This window comes from Mastomys coucha, unplaced genomic scaffold, assembly GCF_008632895.1.
Source record: "Mastomys coucha isolate ucsf_1 unplaced genomic scaffold, UCSF_Mcou_1 pScaffold7, whole genome shotgun sequence".
Classification (NCBI taxonomy): Eukaryota; Metazoa; Chordata; class Mammalia; order Rodentia; family Muridae; genus Mastomys; species Mastomys coucha.
The window spans coordinates 76347271-76355575 of record NW_022196913.1 but is presented as its reverse complement, the minus strand read 5'-3'; the positions used below and the strand labels follow the sequence as shown (position 1 = coordinate 76355575).

The 8305-nt window shown below is 44.8% G+C and overlaps 1 protein-coding gene across 3 annotated transcripts in view; it reads right to left on the bottom strand.

Annotated features, from left to right (window-relative positions):
• Grhl2 (grainyhead like transcription factor 2) overlaps positions 1-8305 on the bottom strand; it is a 126254-nt gene that overhangs the window by 6814 nt on the left and 111135 nt on the right. The window lies entirely within an intron of this gene.

The window sequence follows — 8305 nt, the reverse complement described above, 5'->3', positions numbered from 1 at the left end:
ATATATATATATATATATAGTTTAATCATGTCTGCATTTTTTTAACCTTTACATATGCTTAGGTATACAGAAAATATTTAAATGGCATACCAACTTATTAATGGTAGCTACCATTGGTAATTGGCCAGATTCAGGCTCCCCTTACTTTGTATAATTCCACAGTGCATATTTTTAAGATTGCATCATTTTTGTAAGTGCAGCATGACAAGAGCTGAGAGATGAATTCTGGAAAGATCTACCCCAACTATGTACCATGCCCTCTATATTACTGCTAGAGTTCCTGGGCAGCTGAAGCAGGTGAGGTTTGGGATGGGTCAGAAAGTGCCACAGAGGCTAGAAAGGGACTGAAGAACCCTATTAGGGAGCTGAGATCCTGAGGAAAGTCTGTCCACAGGACCCTAGCTTCCTACCCTCCCATCCCTACCACAGGGCAGAAAGAACTCTATGTACAGCCAGAAACAATACATCTGGATTGAGGACAGAGAGGAACGGCATTAAAGGGAGACCAGACAAGCAGCCGCCTGCTTGTGTGGAGCACACCATTGTGGTCCTGAGGAGGTTTCCCCACAGCCACATTAAGTCCCAATGAGCAAAGAGTTTGTTTGTTTGTTTGTTTGTTTGTTTGTTTGTAAGACTGAGAACACACTTCTTGGCCACGGAGATCGCTCCGTAGGTAATGGACTGTGCCGCCAAGCCTGGCAACCTGAGTCCTAGCCCCCAAAACTACAAGGTGGAAGGCAGGAACTTGGACTCTTGCAAGGCATTCAATGATCCTCCACATGCACCATGTAACTAAATGAAAGGCTCTAACAGGAGCCTGGAGGCAGCAAAGAAGACGGACAGAACTTGTGCTGGAAGTTCCCATTAGAAGGGAATATAAACAGATGAATAGGCAGATAAAACAAGAAACACATGAGTAGCATCCTGATGTTACGAGAAGCAAAATCCAAGAGCAAGGGACAGCAGTCAAGAAACTGAATTCACAACAGCAGCACCTGAACACCATCACAGATACCAGGAGGCCGTGAAAAGATAGACACATGGTGGGAGACTTACCTGACTCAGACTCGAGAAATCCAAGACAATCAAAGTGATGTGATTGATCTAGTTTATATAACAAAATGCATGCACACATTGCCTCTCCCAAAGGAACTCTGTCATACAGACATGTAACATTAGACCATAATTCAATAAAATGAGAAACAAAACTTGAGAGGTTCATCAAAGATGGTCAACCCCTCAGAAATACTTCTTTTATGTGACTTCTACTCTCTTCCCATTGAGGCTTACACTATGTGTCACCCCCCACCCCCACCATGGTGTCTGTTTGCATATGCAAATCAAAAGGGTACCACTTTGGTTTTAGACAGTAGCTATGATTTCACAAGCTTTATTGGGCTAAAGCTTGTATCATTATCAATTGGTTCTAAAATTATTGTATTAGCATCTTGTAAATTCTATTGATACATAAGTCTGATTGGTAATTAAGCTTGAAGAGTCTTGATTCTACTGGGTAATTAGGTGTTAGGGTTAGATGGCTGACCATGGGTACATGGCGGCGGGGGAGTGCATGGGGTGTTGCATGGTCATGAGAAGAACTTGACCCCTCCCCCCTGCCAAAGAGATGGCGAGCAGAGGGACAGAGAGAACTGGATCTGAACTCATAACTGGGCTGCCTCTTGCCCAAATGCTTACTATTGATTCTTCTTTCCCCCCTATTCTTTGTGAGAGTGTTACACTGTCTGTTCTCCTTAGATATTAACATATGGACATCTGTCTACCTAGACTTAAGTTGGCTGAGAGCTTAGGGCTGGCTCCAGCATTCTGGGCAGAGCTTGGGGAAAGAGGCACCTATCTTATCCAACCTCAGTTTCCTTATCTGTAAAATGGCAATGGTGCTATTTCTATCCCAGGTACACAGGGTATGATGATAATTAAAAGACAGAATGTGTGTGAGAAGCCTGCAGCACTCAGCATGGGGCATATTCTGCAGATGGCAAATACAGCCGACAAACATTTGTGCCCGAGGGTCTGTGGACAAGAGACAAATGCCTCTGTACTGTACATTCTTCTGGGGGAGACGTAAGAACATTAACAAGTACTAGCTACATTGGGTGATCTGCTCTGCTTCCCTGTTGCTGGGGTAAAACATGCCGACCGAAAGCAGCTTGGGGAGAACATTTATTCTGGCTCACACTTCAAATAATAGTCTATGGCCAAAAGTCAACAAACCCGAGCAGGCAGTAAGGCAGATCCAGAAAGGACAGCGGCTTACTGGTTTCTGATTGGCTCTTGCTCAGCTGACCCACCTGCATAGTTATGGTGCAGCCCAGAGGCCTGGGCCCTCCTATGTCAGTCATCAGTCAGACAATCTTTCAGATATGGCCATAGGCTGATCTGATTGAGGCAATTCTTCAACTGTAGATCCCTCTTCCTAGGGGACTCCAGATCATGGCAAGTGGACAATTCAAAACTAACCAAGACACCAAGTTGAAGTAAAATACAGCGAGAGGCAGCACAGAGCTGAAGAGATGTTATTTCTGGGAAGGCCCTGTGATGAGCTGCATGTGAGCAGACCTAGAATGGTGGCCCATAGAGACATGGGGGGGAAGAGCATTTCTGGTAGAGGGGCCAGATGGGCAGAGGCCCTGAGGTGTGAGTGGCTTCGCTGGTCTCCAGAACAAGCTATGAGGTTCAGACGTCAAAGTTCACTCTGTAAGGTTACTGGGTTGTGGTGGTTTGAATAGGAATGCGTAGTGAGAACTCTAGAAATTCGGTTTCTTTTAAAAGCACAGAAATATTATAAGAATATGTTTTCATTTTAACCCCAGCTGCATAGAAGGCAATCTGCATCACCACACCAATAAACAGACAACAACACCTTGCTGCCACCACCCCACTGCCCTGATGTATAAAACTCATGTCATAATGAGTCCTCAATATCACGCGACTCAAATAGATAGATGAAAACACCGGGTCTCCTTTAAATGGAGCCAAGCAGCCTACCCTCCGTGGCATCAGGCTCCTGGAGAACTTCCCCCTTTTCTGAGAGTCTAGCTCTTACACAATGATTCCCTACAGGTGAAACAAAGAACTGAGCAGGTGAAGGCCCTCGCACAAGGAAAACCTTCCAATTAATCCATCCCACAGAAAAGTAGTCTCACTCCCCAGGCTCAGGCTGAATAATAATTCAGTTCCTCTTTCCTGTGGTAGGAGATCACGTCTAATTCTAGTAAATCTAGGGATTCCATCATGCTGAAGGCTGCACAGCCATGGTTTAACTCCAGTGAAGCTTGGCCGGTTGTCCAAGGCTCCTTCCTCACCTCGCTGCTGTGTGTGCTTGTGGTAAGAGCAAACTCTGAAACAGTCACAGCAAACATTACACACCAACACCAGGGTGGGGAGGAGGGCCCAGTGGGTGGAGTGCTCTCGCCACACAGCATGAGGACCCGAGTCTGGGTTTCCAAACTGCATGTAGCCAGATGCTGCTGTGCATGGCTGTAGCCGTGCCCCCCCGTGGATCTGCTACCACAGCATGTGCAGCAGCAAACCAGAGATGGATCCCTGCTCAATCTGGTGAGAAGGGATCTCAAGGTTGTTCTTGGACCTCCACAGATGCCATGGCCCAGGCTTGAACACAAAAACACACATGCGAGCACATACACACACAAACACACAGTTGTTTTTTGTTTGAGTAAGCATACCCTGTTCTAGATGCCAGAACTTCCCCCCTGTCACGTGGCCTGGCTCACCAGCTGTAGGAAATCTGTGTGGGCTACAGAAATAGTCACCACCCCTAAACAGTTCATGAATCTGCCTGATATGGTACCTTCTGACTCAAATGTCAGTTTACACCTGGAGAAGGGTGGGAACACAGTTCTCTTCTTTCTAGATGACAAATCCACACCCCATCACTGGCAATAATTACTTTCTTTAAAGAGAAAGAAATTTTAAAAAGACTACTAAAAAAGTCAAAACCAAAACCAAGAAACAAAGGTGTCCAAAGAGGATGGAGACAGGAAGTAGGAGATGCTGAAGGAGAATCTGCTAAAACTTGCTTTGTTCAAAAACATTTTCAATGACATCTAACACCTTGTCTGCTAATGCCAAAAACCACACTAAAATAAGTAAAAGGCTTTTTTCAAGGTCCTTTATACTCCAGTGCACAAGTAATACATGGCTGAAGACATGGGACAGGGGATCTGGACGGGGAAGCAGGAGACTCCCTATGCAGGCCAGTCCAGTCTTCAGCTACAGAAGAGCCCCATCACCCAGGGTGTCTGTCATCTGCTGTGTAGGAGGGTTGTTACACTGCCATTCATTCAGTGCCCTTGATGGCCCCATTTTAGAGGTGATGCTAAAGCCATGAGGAAATGTAGTAAAAGGGGAGGTAGGGGGAGAGACTGGACTCTATCAGGCAGGTGGCCCTGTCTCAGAAATAACTGTGAGGTACACAGGAACCTACAGGGGTCACACTTTTCCTGTTGGAGTTGTCAGTCTGTTGGCTCTAGAAGACTCCCTTCCTCAACAGAGACAGCAGTTGGTCTTCCCAAACTACCAGGGACCAATGGAGGAGAGGCCAGGCCAATTCCACAACCACAGAGGTACACTCTGGAAATGGCTTAGGGGGGCGGGCATTCCTCAGCTTCAAAACACATTGCAGGAATCTAGGGCCCCCCAGAATGAATAATGAGAGGCCTTGCTCCCCACTGCACGGAAACAGCTCTTGGGGAAGAGCTAGGGCCAGTTCACGTGAGGATTCACACCAGGTCATGGCTCTCAAACATCAGTGTTTGAGCGAAGAGCTTACTGTTTTGGTAATTCCTCAGCCACTCCCAGGAAATCTGAGGGGACATTACAGGGGGATGGGGCCAGAAGCAAAGGCTGTGACTGGGGACTCTGAGATGGCATCTTTGAAACTAGGTGAGAGGTGGGGGTCTCAATGAGCCCACCTACAGAAGGAAGCCCTACTATGTTCCTAGTAGGGGGTGGGGCTGTTTGTATCCTTAAAAAAAAAAAAAATCACTTTCCTCCAATGACAGTGGCAAAGCTGGCTCGGGACAGACAAAGTCTCTTACCTAAAGAAACTTCCTTCCGAGGTTTTCTGTCCTCACTTGATCAGTTTTTAATTTTCCTGTAAGACTTTTAGTTGTCACAAAAAAATAATAAACTTTAAATGACTGCATTATTCTGAAATTGAGTCAAAACAAAATATGAAGGCCAAGGGTCACACTGCCATCTTGTGTTGAGGACTAAGCTTTCTGTGGGACACTGGACAAACTGTGACACGTGAAGTCCATCCCTCGGGTACAAGTATCTTCCTCTGACTCAGGAACTCTGGATGAGATACTGGCAACATTCCCACTCCCCTCCCCCACCACACTCCCCTCCCCTACCATTGCAGATATTTCACAAGGGCAGGTTACTGTCTACTATACAATGGATTTGTGATCCAAACCAACTTTCTATCCTCTTAGACAATTTGGGGACCCAGAACCTAAACAGCACTGTGTGACTTCTGATGCTGGTTCACACTCAAAAGCCTGGTCTACTAACAAACAAACAAACAAAACAAAACAAAACAAAACAAAGGAGCTGATACAGTCATTATGGCTCACTGGGGCCAGAGAGAGGAGCCACTGGCACTGTCTCACTCCGTTCTCACCATGGCCCTAGGAGCCACATTATCATATTGTTTCCATTTTAGGAATGAAAAGCAGGCTGAGAAACATTGCCTAGCTGCTAAGGAATACTGCCAGATTTTGAACAGAAGTTTTCTGAGGCCAAAGACTATAATACTGACCACTAAACAGTACGTATTTACACATTTACACATGTGGGCTTATTTTGCACAAACGCACATCACCCATATTTATGCCACCCATATTATAAATAAATAAATTATACACACACAGTCTGCCTTCTGTAACTGCAGGTTCAGCACCTGCAGGTCTAAATGACCAAAGATAAAAAAGTATTTTATAAAAGTTGCGTGTTCTACTAAATGTACAGACATTTTTGTGGTCATTATTTTCTAAACAATGCTTTTTACATAGCTTTTACATTCATTAGACAGTGTAAACGAGGGACAGTTTAAAGCAGTTGGAAGGATATACAGAGATTACATAGAAATATGCCATTTTATATAGAAGTTTGGTACTATGGAGTGTTGCGGAACAAATTCTAGATATGGAAAGTGTAAAATTTATATGTCTAATACATATATATGAACACATTAATGTTATGTATGTATATAATATATACATGCACATATACAGTATAACATCAAACATGTACTGGTAAATGTGAGTGTAATAAAAATTCCTAGTCCGCTGGGCAGTGGTGGCCCATGCCTTTAATCCCAGCACTTGGGAGGCAGAGGCAGGCGGATTTCTGAGTTAGAGGCCAGCCTGGTCTACAGAGTGAGTTCAGGACAGCCAGGGCTACACAGAGAAACTGTCTTGAAAAACCAAAAAAAAATAAATAAATAAAAATAAAATAAAATAAAAAGTCCTAGTCCTCAGAGGATCCACATTCCAGTGTTTTCTTACTTTATAGAGACCCAAATAAATTCAGGCTAGAACTACATTAGCAAGATCTAATGTTCTTCAAAAGACATTATCTTCATAACACACTGAAGTTCTGTGGTTTTCAATGGCATCCCTACAGTCCATAAAGGCCCAGTTTACCAGCCCATATCTCCTGAGGGCCCTGAAAGGGCTCATCTTGACCACCTTTCTTAATACAACACTTGAGAAGCAAGCACATAGACTGTGTTGGGACTTTAAGGAAGGGGAGGTGAAGCCAAAATTGCCTGAAGAATCTGACCAGAGCCATGGAGGGAACCTGACTTCACCTTGCAGCTCAAAGGGACCGTTGACCTGTCTCATCTACTACCACGGATCTACCAAAACAACGCAGGTGTGAGGATCCCCTTTAAGGGGATCAAGGGAAGTGTAGGCCGACATTGCTGAACTGCCTTTGGGAGAGAGTGAGATGACCTTTGGTTCCATAGTGGTACAATGTAAGCCTGTCCGCAGAGCAGTTTTGAAAACTGGCCAGATTTTATGGAAGGAAACAAGAAGGCCAACAGGAGGATTATCATAGTATAGCATAGCAGTTTAGGCCTGGTTTAGATCTGTACCTCCCACCCTACAGAATGTCCTGAGGAACTGGATGTACATGAATTCCTGCAGGGCCTGGTGGTATGTGCCTACAATCTCATAATCCCAGTGCTCGGGAAGCTGAAGCAAGAAGCAAGGTCAGTTTAGTTCCTCAGCAAAACCCACATCTCCAGCAGGATGGATGAAGTACAGATATTCCCACAAACACCACATTCATCTGCTCCTAAGAGCCAGACTGGGGTATGAAAATGGCCAGTGCTATTCAAAGAAATCTTAATATTTTACAGGCTTTTGTAGGTCATTTGTTCATCCCTTAGCAATTGCAAGGTCATTTTAAAAAATCTTGGTTCAGCCAGGTAGTGATCAAGCATGCCTTTAATCTCAGCAGTTGGGAGACAGAGGCAAGAGGCAAGAGGCAAGTATTGTTAAGTTCGAGGTCAGCCTGGTCTACAGAGCAAGTTCCAGCATAGCCACATCCACACAAAGAAATTATTCTGTCTTGAAAACCATTTTCTCTCTCTCTCTCTCTCTCTCTCTCTCTCTCTCTATATATATATATATATATATATATATATATATATATATCTTGGCTCATCCCTTCTAGACCCTTTGCAATATCTGCTCCTTATCAGTATAAAATCAGAACCCGGTGGTGGTGGTGATGGTGGTAGTGGTAATGATGGTGGTGGTGGTGATGACAACATAAGCCTTCAATCCTGGTGCTCATGATGCAGAGGCAGGTGGGGCTCTGAACTCTATAGGCCAGCATTGTTTACACAGTGAATTCTAGGCTAGGTGGGGCTACATAGTGAAACCTGGTCTCAAAATAAAACGAAAAACAAGTAATGAGGAAAATCATGTTGCATTAGAAGGGATATATTCCACACTCTTCCTTGCATCTCCTCCTGGGTTTGTTCCTGGCTTGTGTAGAACAGAAGTCAATGAATGCTCCCTGACAAATCATGGCAGACAAGAAACTACCAAGCTCTCCCCCTTGCTGCTCTGCTCAGGACGACCTGGGGACATGAAGCCCGCAGCAGCCACACTATCATCATCATCAGTAAGAGCTGTAGATAGACAATCATAACACACTCAGTGTTTCACAACTGCTCACTCGGGTTCTAAGTCACCCCCATCAGTCCTACAGGACACACAGGTTCTACTTCCTGCTTCCCAGCCCA